This window comes from Henckelia pumila, chromosome 4 (genome assembly GCF_033568475.1).
Source record: "Henckelia pumila isolate YLH828 chromosome 4, ASM3356847v2, whole genome shotgun sequence".
Lineage (NCBI taxonomy): Eukaryota > Viridiplantae > Streptophyta > Magnoliopsida > Lamiales > Gesneriaceae > Henckelia > Henckelia pumila.
This window is the reverse complement of record NC_133123.1, coordinates 224,295,307-224,301,306: the sequence shown is the minus strand read 5'-3', so window position 1 is coordinate 224,301,306 and position 6,000 is coordinate 224,295,307. Positions and strand designations below refer to the sequence as shown.

At 34.1% G+C, this 6,000-nt stretch overlaps 1 long non-coding RNA gene across 1 annotated transcript; it reads left to right on the top strand.

Moving 5' to 3' along the window:
* Window positions 1-2,373: 2,373 nt before the first annotated feature.
* On the top strand, window positions 2,374-4,669 carry LOC140894523 (uncharacterized). The gene is made up of 2 exons (XR_012153851.1): window positions 2,374-2,570; window positions 4,439-4,669. It is a non-coding gene; the product is annotated as an uncharacterized lncRNA (long non-coding RNA).
* The last annotated feature ends 1,331 nt before the right edge of the window (window positions 4,670-6,000 follow it).

Here is a 6,000-nt window from a genome sequence, read left to right as displayed (position 1 = left end):
ATGATGTGTTTATGGAAGTTCGACGATAAATCGTCTATGTCTCCCCTTCTTGGTTAAGATCGATTAACCAAGATATCACTATCACTTCGTCTTGGCCTTAATGGCTCCAAGTTATCCGATACTCGTAGTCATGTACATTATACTATTGGATATGTTTGGTACATGTGATGGGATAATTGAATTATTAATAAGTTGAATGATTAGTTGTTGGATAGAGAAGGATATATATAATGTGTGATAAATAATATTGAGTTTGGTGTAATTTTAAAAAGTGGGATAAATTTGTTGTAAAAAATTTGGACAAATATATCCTTGCTTAAAAAAATTTATTTCGTTTCTTCACCCATAAACACTTAATCCCTATTTTTTTTATCTGCAAAAGACTACAAAGAGGGTGTGAGATCTGTGTTTGTTAGAGGAAAACACCAAATTATCACCAGTATTAGAAATGAGAAAAATGGATAATAATTTTCACGTACGAGAACTAAGATTGATGGTCTCTAGAAAATACAGAAGAAATGTACATGAAAACAACCAAACTTAAAAGCAAAGTGTATAATAGAATGATTCGCCCTTCTGAAAACAACAAATTCAGGATTTTATACGATGGCATAAAAGTGAGGCTTGAAGGAAAACCACTTGAATTCACAGCTCCATTTCTTCGGCGATGAAGTTTGTTTCTGTTGTCAAAAACGATTTTCAAGATAAAAAAAAACGAGCTTCTTCCTATTTTTGAAATTTTATTAACTGAGAAGAAAATAAAACATCAACGATTTTCAAGATAGAAACCCAAACAACAACCTTCCTCCAATTTTTGAAAATGATAAAAACCCAAACAACAACCTTCCTCCAATTTTTTGAAATTTTATCAACTGAGAAGAAAATAAAACATAAAATTTATCATTTTGTGACGCCAAATGCCTAACGTCTTTGAGGTTTTGATCATGATTTACCTCATTTCTTCCAACGGCATCTAAGGTGAAGGAGACGGCGTAATTTTTTTGGGTAGAGATTTTGTTAGGCTTTGTTTGGTATGAATGATTGAGTAGGCTTGTGTGGTGTTTTTGGGGCTAAACCTACGTTTGGTACATTTTTTAATAAACCAAGCCAATATCTTGTTGAAAGGACAAGGTGGTACAAAAGTGTGGAAAATAACCCTTGTCAACCCCATGTATTAACAATCCATATATTAATCATTCTAGAAGACAAAAAAAAATATATTAATCATTCTCCTTGTTCCAGAAATACCCTTCATCAGCCCAAACAAAAAAAATCCACCATTTCATTTTCATCTTCCCTTCCCCAACGAAATCCATGGTGTCAACACTACATGCTTCAAAGATCGAGCATACGTTGCCAAATCATTACGATAATCAAAGAAACATCAAAGGGGATAGTTTTTAAAAGATAATTAATTTTTTTTGACAATCGAGAAGATTGTTCATCCTGAAATTGCAAAAAAAAATTAACTGTTTCTCACCTTAATAAGCCTCGAGTTAAAATTCATCGGCTTGAGAGAAGATTGTATGGGACACTTCGGATCTTCCTCCATATCCATGATATTGATTACATTTAATTTGTATATGTGATTTTTTCAAGCACCCAAGTACCGAAGGAGCAGGACTCTGGGTTAGGGATGAAACTGTGGTTTCTCGCTTTTTTAAAATTATTTTTATTTTTATTAATTTTTTAAAAAAAATTATTTATTTTATTTAAAAAAATAAAGGGTATTTTGGTCATAATATCAAACTCTCCTTACTTAATCATATTCATAAAAATCATACCAAACATGTGACGCCTAAAATCCATAAATTAAATTACATGCCTAAATTAGTTTTAATGTTTAAATTCTAAAATTTATAGTAATTTAAAATGATTTAAATCTCCTTAGAATTTATCGGTTTGCTATTAAAATTTTAATTGCTTAAATTGCTTCAATTGGTGACTTCCGGCTTCGGCGCGTGGAAAAGGAAATCACGGCGGGAAAATCTTTTATTTTAAATTTAGGTGACCTAAATTCCTTGAGAGGTGAGGAAAATAAAATAAAAATCTTTATTTTAGATTTTTCCATTCAAGAAATCGCGTAAGCGCATTTTTGCGCGCAATTCTTTAAATTTTCCAAATTAGCATTTTTGGAACCGGACAAGTGAAATTTCATTCTTGGCATTTAAAATTTAGGGTTCTAGACTTAGATATTTAAATTAGAGGGAATTCTTCAAGCTAAAATTTTAAATTCAAAACTAGCACCTTTTTGTGGTCAAAAAGGTATCTTTGATTTGTCCTACTCTCACACACTCACACCTATACATACATACACATAATATATAACACACAAACTTAAACCATATCATTTTTAATCACTCAAGCCGCCTCTCTCTCATATCCTTTCCCCCTTCTCACGCCTCACTCCATTTCCTCCAAGAAAACCATCGGCCCTTCACTCCTCCTTCTTAGTCACCTTCGGCCGCCCCTTCCCAGCCTTGTGCCGCTGCCGTGCCGCCTTGTAGGTCACCTTAGGAGGTGTTTCCAGCAGCTGTTCCTTCTCCATTTCTTTTGGTTGCAATTTTGAGGCAAGAAATTCCTTTCTACTTTTAAAACCCAAGCATAGGTTATACGCTTCTTGAATCTTTCTTGTAATTTCGAATTTTTGGCAGATTTTTAGTGTAAAATGTGTGTGTGATTTCGGTTTTGGCAAGGGGTGAGGCATGGGGTGAACCTTTTTGTATAATGCATTTCCTAGCTTGCATATTGGAGTTTTGGGGTAATTTCTTGCTTCTAAGTGTAAAGTTTCATGTCTTGAACGAAAATTCAGTAGTTCCCTGTTGTGTTCGGCCCATGTGAATATGTATTTGATTGATTTTAAGTTGTACATGGTGTTAGCCAAGTTATTTGGTGGCTTTGCATTGAAATGATATAAATTGCTTTGAGTTTGTGGCGTTTAAATTGAAAATTTGGAGAAATGGATGAGAGGAATGGAGGGGCTGCCCATGGATGTTCATGGGTCATAAACATGTGTTTTGAATGAGGTTTGTATGCATAATAGGGGCTAGTCCTATAGAGTTTTTGTTGAGGTGTTGGGTTGGAGTGTTTGAGGGCGCCGGGTAATCGTATTGGGTGAAACAATTGTAATGAGTTAGTTTCGGGAAAGAGACTAGTTCAAGGGTCCTAGATTGACATTTAGGGATGTTAATAAGTTGCTTGGATGGGTTTTCGAAGGGTTAGAGCATGAGGAGTAAGTTTGAGTGGCCTTAGCTTCAAAGGTGTCAAAACAAAAAAAAATTTTACCGTTGCATCATGTCTTGAGAAATAGTTCTGGTGGGTTCGGTTTTATAGGCCTGGACAAGGGCTATCTCTGATTTTCTTAAATTATAGGATGTTAGGATCGTTTCGGTGTAAATTGGGCCTGTTTCGGATAAAAATCAATTGAGTTATGTACGTTTAGAGTGTTGAGAGCAGATTTTTCCCTTGTTTACGGGCTGTTCGGGTGTCTAAGTTTTTGAATTGGTTTGGACCATTACTAAAATGTAAATCCTGGTCATTAGAGTTTTTTAAGGTGTGTTCGAGGTGCCGGTTCGAATGGAAAGTCTTTTGGATTAATATAGGATGAGTTATGTATTTTTTTTGGCAGACCGCTCGAGTCGGGCCCTTGTGAACGTAGACTTAAGTAAAAAGGAGTAAAACTTAAGCCAAGGGTGATCCCCTACACTCCAATCATCCATAAAGATTTTTGATGTGCCATATTTTGAGTTTGCTTCGTTTACCTTATTCAACGCCATTTATTCGCGCGTGTGATTTCAAATTTACTTAAGATTCTAGTCCCGAAATCTTGTGTTAAAAGGATGTTTGTAAAGGATTAAATGTTGAAATGAGAAATTGTTGAATGAAAGAAAAAGTTAAAGAATGAAGTGAGTTGGTTGTGACTTGTACGTGCAATGTTGGGTCGGGGGATGCCCTGATTCACTTGCCAAATTACGTGTAGTACAAGGTCGAGAGACATCTCGGTTTCCCTACCAAATTGACGTGTAGTACGAGGTCGGGAAATCGAGAGCAATCTCGATTTTCCTACCAAATGGACGTGTAGTACGAGGTCGGGATAAATCTCGATTTCCCTACCAATTAAAGGGCAATGAGGGGTCCGGAGAAATCTTGACTTCCTTGCCGACATTTTGTACTATAGCCATCGATCGATCGAAATCATAGTCACAGTCGAGGATCCAAATTCAATAGTAAAAGTAAAGGATAAATTTTTCATGAATGTGTTTTCCATCGCATGTTGCCATTGTTCTTACTTCGGGCATGTCTTGACTTTATTCCTTTCGCGCGAGATTCATTAGTCTATTGAGCACTATTTTTAGTATTATGCATTATTTTGAACCCTTGCTGACTGTATTATTTAAATCTTGCTGGGCTTTTAGGCTCACTACTATGCTTGGTGCAGGTGAGCATTTGGATGAGGTTGCAGGGCAGGATTTCCAGGGCCTATAGGTGTTCGGAGGCACACCCTGACCGTTGCAGCTCTTTTCTTTCCGCATTTATGTTTATGAAATAATTATACTGTTTTGATTGTTGTTTCCCCTTTTCGTAGCAGGATGTGATATTCCATGCAATTTATTGTTGGCATGTAAACATTAAATACTTTGTTCCTTCGGTTGGCGTCGAATTATAGATACTATTTTGCATGCTTGTGTTTGTTGTTCACCTCGGGTTGAGGTTTATTTAAACTGAGACAGGTGGTTTTATTATTCAAACAAATAGGTAATGCCAAAATTTTTAAAATTTTTTGCATTTTCTTTATTTATTTAGACATTAGTAGTTTGAGTCGTTTCAAAACATAACACACTTTATCATTATTCATAACATATCTTCGTCTATCATTTTTTTAATCATTTATTTATTAATCATTCAACAATTCCATCATTTGAACCAAACGTTTGTTCTAGATATTCGATACAAAAGAGAATCCATAGAGAATTTTATAAAATCCAAATGTAGAATGCAAGTGAGTATGCTCAACAAATGATTTAACCTCCTATTGAATGTTAATCATCTTTAAAATAAAAATAATTCGTACGTATGAAGGTTATGACTTACGAGATGTGTATAATACGAAATTTAATGAGACGTTAACATGGGGCTAATTGCATCCACACCCCCTGTGAAAAGTCTAAAAGACATAAAACCTCATGTGTAAAATTAATAGCATGTTAGACCCTATGTTTTAAAAAAATTAGCATAAAAACCCCTATGAGAGGGTATAAATGTGCCCGAGTTTGTATAACATAGGGGAGAAATGTGCTACATTTTAAAAAACTGAGGGATGCATTAGCCTATTAATATTTCTTAAGGGGTTTTATATCTTTTAAACTTTTCACAGGGGGTGTGGATACAATTAGCCCCGTTAACATGAGAAACAAATTTACTAATTACCCATTTCGAGTAAGTTGTAGTTATTTATTAACAAGCATGATTTTGAAAGTTAATTAAAATATGAGAAGTGTAGGCTCGTTCGATGCTACCTTTAAAGGTAGTGCCTTGAACCACTCAACATTCAACACGTGGCAATGGACCTTGGTTTTTTTTTAAAAAAAAAACAAAAACAAAAATCGTGTCAACCATGGTAAACTAATCGCTTAAACCATTCTGATTTCTCATTTCTCATTTTTTATTCATTTCTCATTTAGATCTCCATCTTAATATGCGTTGTCACCCAAATTTCCTCCACCGACTCTGAGTTCGACTCTTTCTTTTTGCCACTCAAAAATTGTGTTTCAAAATAACTGCATTGATAACAAATAAAGTGCTAAAGTTTTTAATTTCAATAATAATAATTTATTAATTTATAAAAATAATATAATATAATACAAATACGTGTATATATAATATAATAAAATAACTTAATTAATTTTTAATTATTTTTATTTGAAAAATCAATATCTTTTAAAATTACTAAATCAATATATTTTTCAAGTTGAATCAACAATTGAAGTCATGTATGTTTGA